This window comes from Cervus canadensis, chromosome 2, assembly GCF_019320065.1.
Source record: "Cervus canadensis isolate Bull #8, Minnesota chromosome 2, ASM1932006v1, whole genome shotgun sequence".
NCBI lineage: Eukaryota > Metazoa > Chordata > Mammalia > Artiodactyla > Cervidae > Cervus > Cervus canadensis.
Window position 1 is genome coordinate 54,216,918 of NC_057387.1, and position 8,515 is coordinate 54,225,432.

The 8,515-nt window shown below is 38.4% G+C and overlaps 1 long non-coding RNA gene across 1 annotated transcript; it reads left to right on the forward strand.

Annotated features, from left to right (window-relative positions):
- Nucleotides 1-504: 504 nt before the first annotated feature.
- Nucleotides 505-4,806, forward strand: LOC122436739. The gene is made up of 3 exons (XR_006268094.1): nucleotides 505-648; nucleotides 3,346-3,411; nucleotides 3,933-4,806. It is a non-coding gene; the product is annotated as an uncharacterized LOC122436739 (long non-coding RNA).
- Nucleotides 4,807-8,515: the final 3,709 nt, after the last annotated feature.

The window sequence follows — 8,515 nt, forward strand, 5'->3', positions numbered from 1 at the left end:
CCAAATTTGCATAAAAGTATTGCAAAATATCTTGATGAACTTCCTTATTCTAAAGAATTCTTTAATTGTTAAGTAGTAACGGGGATTATACTGGACCTTTATTGTACTTTCTAAGACAGCTAAGATGTTAAATACTCATTGAATTGAGGAATTCTTTTATATTATGTAGTTAGTCATAATCCTCATCATGGTGGTCATTCATTGTCTTCATTGTTATCATCATCAAATAGTTTTAGGTATTTTACAATCCTGGGATCTGTTTATAGAAAAGTGGTCTGTGAAAAGCTGAGGAACCAAAATGCAAAGCACCAGGAAATAACAGATGAAAAAGCCATGTTTAAAAAAAAAGCAAAGATGAATAAAGGAACTAGAGCAGGAGTGGCAGTGAATTATCCACTGCCACTCCTACTCTAATTCCTTTATTCATTTTTGTTTTGGTTTCTAAACAAGACTTTTTCATCTGTTATTTCCTGGTGCTTTGCGTTTCAGTTCCTCATGCTTTCACAGAGCACTTTTCTGTAAACAGAACCCAGGACTGTAAAATACCTATTTGATGATGATGGGAGTCATATAAGCACAGTGGTTGGAAACAGCTATGTGTCAAGAGGGAACTGGGTTTTTCCCCTACTTTCTGTGATGACTACTTGGGTAAGTTTTCAAATAGCACTGAATGCTTTAAATCCTTGTATAACTTGGACAGTTAATATGCTTCAATTATATTTCTTTTTTGAATTGAACACAAATCTGCCAATATTCTGTTAGCTTGAAATAGTTGTATGCATAGCATTGTGAGCTGGCTTTAGAGTCAGATGAATCTAAACCTGACCCTTGCCGTGGTCATTTCACAGTCATGTGATTCTTTTTAAAAATTGAGGTAAAGGAACTTCCCTGGTGGCCCAGTGGTTAAGATCCACCTTCAGTGCAGGGACACAAGTTAGATCCCTTGTCGGTAACTAGGATCCCACATGCCCCAGAACACTAAGCCTGCATGCTGCAACTACTGAAGCTCCTGTGCTCTGGAGTCTGCGTGCAGCAGCAAAAGATCCTGCAGGCCACAACTGAGACCTGATGCAGCCAATTAAATAAACAGTTTAAAAAATTGAGGTGTAGTGGGTGTCAAATATTTGGGTTTCCCTTGTGGCTCAGCTACTAAAGAATCTGCCTGCAATGCAGGAGACCTGGGTTCGATCCCTGGGTTAGGAAGATCCCCTGGAGAAGGGAAAGGCTACCCACTCCAGTATTTGGGCCTGGAGAATTCCATGGACTGTATAGGCCATGGGGTCACAAAGAGTTGGGCACGACTAAGCGACTTTCATTTACTTGCTTACTTACTGGTGTAAAATATTATATAAGTTTCAGGTGCACAACAAAATGATTCATAGTTTTTAAAGATCATATTATACTTATAAAATATTGGCTATATTCCCTGTGTTGTACAATATACCCTTGTAGCTTATTTATTTTATACATTTTGTAGTTTGTAACTCTTAGTCCCCTACCGTTATCTTGCCTGACCCTTCTTCCTTTTTTCCACCAGTGACCACTAGTTCTGTATATCTGTGAGTCTGTTTCTTTTTCGTTGTATTTGCTAGTTTGTTGTATTCTTTATGTTTTACTTATAAATGAAACCATACAGCATTTGTCTTTGTCTGGCTTATTTCACTTAGCATAATGCCCTGTAGGTCTGTCCATGCTGTCATAAATGCAAGATTTCATTTTTTTTTTTTTTTTATGGCTGAGATGGTGATTGCAGCCATGAAATTAAAAGATGCTTACTCCTTGGAAGGAAAGTTATGAACAACCTAGATAGCATATTAAAAAGCAGAGACATTACTTTGCCAACAAAGGTCTGTCTAGTCAAGTCTGTGGTTTTTTCAGTAGTCATGTATGGATGTGAGAGTTGGACTGTGAAGAAAGCTGAGCACTGAAAAATTGATGCTTTTGAACTGTGGTGTTGGAGAAGACTCTTGAGATCCCTTGGACTGCAAGGGGATCCAACCAGTCCATCCGAAAAGAGATCAGTCCTGGGTGTTCATTGGAAGGACTGATGCTGAGACTGAAACTCCAGTACTTTGGCCACCTCACGTGAAGAGTTGACTCATTGGAAAAGGCCCTGATGTTGGGAGGGATTGGGGGCAGGAGGAGAAGGAGACGACAGAGGATGAGATGGCTGGATGGCATCACTGACTTGATGGACATGAGTTTGAGTAAACTCCAAGAGTTGGTGATGGACAGGGAGGCCTGGTGTGCTGTGATTCATGGGGTCACAAAGAGTTGGACACGACTGAGCAACTGAACTGAGCTGAACTGAATAGTCCATTATATATATACCACATCTTTATTTATTCATCTATTCATGGGCCTTAAATTGCTCCTGTATCTTGGCTATTGTAAATAATGCAATAATGAACATAGGGATGCATATATCTTTTCTATTTCATTATTTTCTTTTCTTTGAATAAATTCCCAGGACTGGAATTATTCAGTCATGTAGTAGTTCTATTTTTTTTTTTAACTTCTGAGGAATCTCTGTACTGTTTTCCATAGTGGCTAATCAGTGTTCTTCCTGCTCTTTAAAGAGTACAGAAATGAGTAAAACACAGGTACTGCCTTTAAAGAACTTGCAAATTTGAGATTTGAACTTAGGTCATCCACTTTCAGAATCTATGTTTTTAAAGTATATGTAACATACATAACTTCTCAAAGGATGAATCAGTGAGTATCAGCCTAGAAAATTATTTTGAAAGCAGTTTCTTTTTGTTTCTATTGCAGACTAGTGCTTGCCAGAGAATGGGGACTGCTATGATTATTTGCTATAAATCAATAGAACTTTTATCATTTTTTCAATTTTAGGTTGAATAATGGAATTTTCAAAAGACTTTTGCCATGAAAACTTAGAGTTAAGTACAAGTCTTTCAGAATTTATTCATTTTTTGATTATTTTAAGGGCAGAAAACCTTTCAATAAGCAATTCTTAAACTGTATCTGAAATTGAAATGGTCAACAGAGGTAAAAAATCATATTGTCATAAAAATTCCAAAAACTTAATCTCTAAGTTTCTTTTGATGATTTTTATTAAAACTTATTTCTTTACTCTTTCCCTGTTGCCTCTTCTCCTGAAAGATGTTTCTCTGGATGCCTCACAGAAGTGTTGAGATAATAGCAAATTATTTTTTATATATACTACCTTTCAAAGAGTTACATAAAATGAATTAAAAGCAAATGCTATTCTTTGTAGCATGAGATATGAAGAAGGAAATGTTAAGAGTTCTCCTCTGGGTATGTTGCACTGATTCAGAGGTTTATGAACCACACCCACTCATGCTACTGTCCAATCATTTTTAGGTGTCACAGTTAATTCCTGTAGAGATTATACTGGATTTTGCCAACTGTTACATAAGCTTTAAACTGGTGAGTACAGTGAATTGTTAGCTTAGTCTCCTTGTAGATGCTGCCTTAAAATTTTATTGGCCCCTCCTTTTTCTTTGCTTGTTTTATACCATCACTTCTGGAATGTTATTTTATTTGCTACCAACATACATGCTCTGCGTTCATGACTATTCTCTTCATTATTTTATTTTACAAATCTGTTCATTCATTCATTTATTCAACAAACTTAATGGACATTTGCTATGTATCAGGCACTCTGCTAGTGTATTAAGCTATAATCATTATCTTCTTCAATATGCTTCCAATCTACTTGGCATCCTGGATACTAGTAATTATCTTGATTTTCTCTTGTTCTTCCTACATTGTTGAGCATTATTTCAATCTAGAGACTCTGATCATTATGCAATTTATTACTGTGATTTTTGAACTTAACACTATCTCAGCCAAGTGTTAATTACTACATTGCTGTAGCATACTCTATAAGTTTCTACAATGTCCACTTACCCTTTCCCCCTTGCTGATAGAATTTCAATTTTGTCCAGGTGTTTTCAACTTTCATGTGACTTGAATGAAGGTCATCCCTATCTCAAGCTCAAGAATAATTCTAGGTTGATCTAAGCCCATGGTCTTCAAAGTGTGGTTTGCAGACGTCTAAAGGTCTCCAAGACTCTTTCAGAAGATCTAAAAGGCCAAAAACTATTTTGATGACTGTACTAAGAAGTTACAGTATTTGTGTTTTATTAATGTAAATTTGTTGACATTTGATGATGATGCAAAAGTTGCAGAGGATAATACTGCTAAGACCTTAGCACAAATAAGGAAAACCACTTGGACAAAAGGTATAAGCTGAACTAGTCACATTTGTCATAAGTGCCATGTTTTACTTGAAAGAATTATTGACAAACTATGGTTATTCAGACATAGATATTTGGCAAATGTTTTCTCAAAAATGTCATATAGGAGGAGACAACTGACTATTTCTTGACAAAGATAAAATTTAAGCTTTTAAAAATTAGAATTTGGAAATATTGTAAACTTGATAAAGACTTTTCTCATAAGGTTGGTAGTAGGTGGTATCAATTGATGTGAGTTTTTGCTATTGTAGAGTGAAATGTGTCAACATTTAGAAGATTTGCAAATCAGTGAATCAGTATTTTCCAAATCATCAATGCATGATACTAAAAAATTACACAAGTGTAAATATCCATTCAAAATATGATATACATACAGAGCTATTTAACAGAATATCAATTAACTTGATTTGTGATGTTTTCTAAATCAGTGGATGTTTGAAAACTATTTCTAAAATGTCAATACAATCAGTATCACTTAATTTAAATACAAATTAATAAATATTTGATTTTGGTAGTGTGTTTTCATTAAAATATTCAAGAAACCCTGTTAATAAAGAGTAAACTGTTTCTTAGAAGCTATAATTGACTTGCATTTTATTTATTTATTTATTTTAAAATTTTAATAATTTTTATTATTTTTTTTTAATTTTTATTATTTTTTTTGTGGGTCTTGTCATACATTGACATGAATCAGCCATGGAGTTACATGTATTCCCCACTCCGATCCCCCCTCCCACCTCCCTCTCCACCCGATTCCTCTGGGTCTTCCCAGTGCACCAGGCCGGAGCACTTGTCTCATGCATCCCACCTGGCCTGGTGATCTGTTTCACTTTAGATAATATACATGCTGTTCTCTCGAAACATCCCACCCTCGCCTTCTCCCACAGAGTCCAAAAGTCTGTTCTGTACATTTGTGTCTCTTTTTCTGTTTTGCATATAGGGTTATCATTACCATCTCTCTAAATTCCATATATATGTGTTAGTATGCTGTAATGTTCTTTATCTTTCTGGCTTACTTCACTCTGTATAATGGGCTCCAGTTTCATCCATCTCATTAGAACTGATTCAAATGTATTCTTTTTAATGGCTGAGTAATATTCCATGGTGTATATGTACCACAGCTTCCTTATCCATTCATCTGCTGTGGGCATCTAGGTTGCTTCCATGTCCTGGCTATTATAAACAGTGCTGCAATGAACATTGGGGTCTAGATGAAAATTCCCGTCTAGAGAAGGTCCTTTAGCATTTGTTGAAGAGCTGGTTTGGTGGTGCTGAATTCTCTCAGTTTTTGCTTGTCTGTAAAGTTTTTGAATTCTCCTTCATATCTGAATGAGATCCTTGCTGGGTACAGTAATCTAGGTTGTAGGTTATTCTCTTTCATTACTTTAAGTATGTCCTGCCATTCCCTTCTGGCCTGGAGGGTTTCTATTGATAGATCAGCTGTTATCCTTATGGGAATCCCTTTGTGTGTTATTTGTTGTTTCTCCCTTGCTGCTTTTAATATTTGTTCTTTGTGTTTGATCTTTGTTAATTTGATTAATATGTGTCTTGGGGTGTTTCGCCTTGGGTTTATCCTGTTTGGGACTCTCTGGGTTTCTTGGACTTGGGTGGCTATTTCCTTTCCCATTTTAGGGAAGTTTTCAGCTATTATCTCCTCGAGTATTTTCTCATGGCCTTTCTTTTTGTCTTCTTCTTCTGGGACTCCTATGATTCGAATGTTGGGGCGTTTCACATTGTCCCAGAGGTCCCTGAGGTTGTCCTCATTTCTTTTGATTCTTTTTTCTTTCTTCCTCTCTGCTTCATTTATTTCCACCATTTTATCTTCTACCTCACTTATCCTATCTTCTGTCTCTGTTATTCTACTCTTGGTTCCCTCCAGAGTGTTTTTGATCTCATTCATTGCATTATTCATTTTTAATTGACTCTTTTTTATTTCTTCTAGGTCTTTATTAAACATTTCTTGCATCTTCTCAATCTTTGTCTCCAGGCTATTTATCTGTAACTCCATTTTGTTTTCAAGATTTTGGATCATTTTTATTATCATTATTCTAAATTCTTTTTCAGGTAGATTCCCTATCTCCTCCTCTTTTGTTTGACTTGGTGGGCATTTTTCATGTTCCTTTACCTGTTGGGTATTTCTCTGCCTTTTCATCTTGTTTAGATTGCTGTGTCTGGAGTGGGCTTTCTGTATTCTGGAGGTCTCTGGTTCGTTTTTATTGTGGAGGTTTTACCCAGTGGGTGGGGTTGGACGATTGGCTTGTCAAGGTTTCCTGGTTAGGGAAGCTTGCGTCGGTATTCTGGTGCGTGGAACTAGATTTCTTCTCTCTGGAGTGCAATGGAGTGCCCAGTAATGAGTTTTGAGATGGGTCTATGTGTTAGGTGTGACCTTGGGCAGCCTGTATGTTGATGTTCAGGGCTATGTTCCTGCGTTGCTGGAGAATTTGCGTGGTATGTCTTGCTCTAAAACTTATTGGCTCTTGGGTGGTGGTTGGTTTCAGTGTAGGTATGGAGGCTTTTGGACGGTCTCTTATTACTTAAAGTTCCATGTAGTAAGGAGTTTTCTGGTGTTCTCAGGTTTTGGGCTTAAGTCTCCTGCCTCTGGATTTCAGTTTTATCCTTCCAGTAGTCTCAAGACTTCTCCAACTATACAGCACTGATAATAAAACTTCTAGGTTAATGGCAAAAAGATTCTCCCTTGTGAGGGACACCCAGAGAGGTTCACAGAGTTACATGAAGAAGAGGAGAGGGAGGAGGGAGATAGAGATGAGCAGGAGGAGAAAAAGGGGTACTCAAGAGGAGAGAGACAGATCTACGCAGTTGTCTGTTCCCAGAGTGTTCTCCGTAGCCCAGACACCCACAAAGATTCACAGAATTGGATTGGGAAGAGAAGGGGAAAGGAGGAAATAGAGGTGTTCTGAGGTAAAAAGCGGAGAGTCAAGATTGGGAGAGAGTAATCAACACAATCCTGAATAAAAATGGGAACTGAATATTGGATTCTTAAATGTCCACAATTTATATCATATACTTAAAAACAAAGATTAAAAATCTAGAGTAGAGGTTAGACTCTTAAAAATACAATGTTAAAAACAAAAACCAAAACACACAAAAAAATTTTTAGAACTATATATGAAGTTCGATTTAAAAATAGGGCTTCTCTTTTTTTTTTTTGGTAAGGTTATAGTGTAATGAAAATGAAAATTGAGGCGTAGTAGAGGAGTAATAGAGGACTTTAAAAGGAAATAAGAGAAAAAGAAAAGTAGAATATAGAAGAGAAAAAGGAAAAAAAAAACAAGAAAAAAAATTTTTTCCTAATTAAAATATTGTAAAAATCTATCAAAATGAAAGTTAAGGAGTAATGGGGGAGTAATAGGGAATTTTAAAAGAAAATAAAAGAGAAAAAAGAAAAAAGAAAAAAAATTTTTTTTTTTTGTTTTTTACTTAAAAAAAAAAAGTAAAAATATATATAGGAATTTCTCTGGAGCTGTTGTGGTCAGTGTGGGTTCGGTTCAGTTTCAGATAGCTCCTCATTCCAGCTTACACTTCTCGATATCTACAGGCCCCTTCTGGTGTAGTCGGTGTTATCTACAGGGATTTTAATCTGTTGCACCGGTCCCTTCGGAAGCGGTTCCCTTTGTTTATTTGGCTTCTGTTTGCCGGTCTCTTCAGTGCCCAATTTCCGCCCTGACACAGGCAGGCGGAGGTGGTCTCTTATTCAGGTTGCTAGTTCCGACGCGCTGCGGGGAGGGGCTGGTGCTGCTTTCCCCGTCTACGCTGCTCAGGCTCCCGGCTGTTCTATATGGAGCGTGCCCTGTGCTCTGCGCGGTTCCAGCCCTCAGGTATTCCACAAAAGCGCGGAACAAAAAGCCGTGCCTGCTTTTTATGCCTTCCCCGTCCAAGCGGCTCAGGCAGCCAGGAGCTTGACGGGCGTACTCTCCCCGGGTGCGGCGCACCTTCTCCCCTCCGCGGTGCCAGTCTCAGTTTCCGCCAGTGCCAGTCGGGTGCGTGTGCCCTCTGCCCTCCGCGTCCCCAGCCCCAGTCCCCGCCCGCGCCGGTTGGGTGCCTGCACCCTGTGTCTCACCGCGACCCTCCCGGCGGATGTCGACCATCCAGAATCTCAGGAGGTCTTTGACTAGAAACTGGAGGCCTGTTTGCAGTGCGGTAGGGGATGCGGTCCTTGGGGCCGAGCCTGCCCCTTTCCCCTCCCCACTGCCTCCTGCCTCCGGCGGGGCTGGGCCAGTCCGCAGCCTGCGAGCTCTTCTCTGGACTTGTTC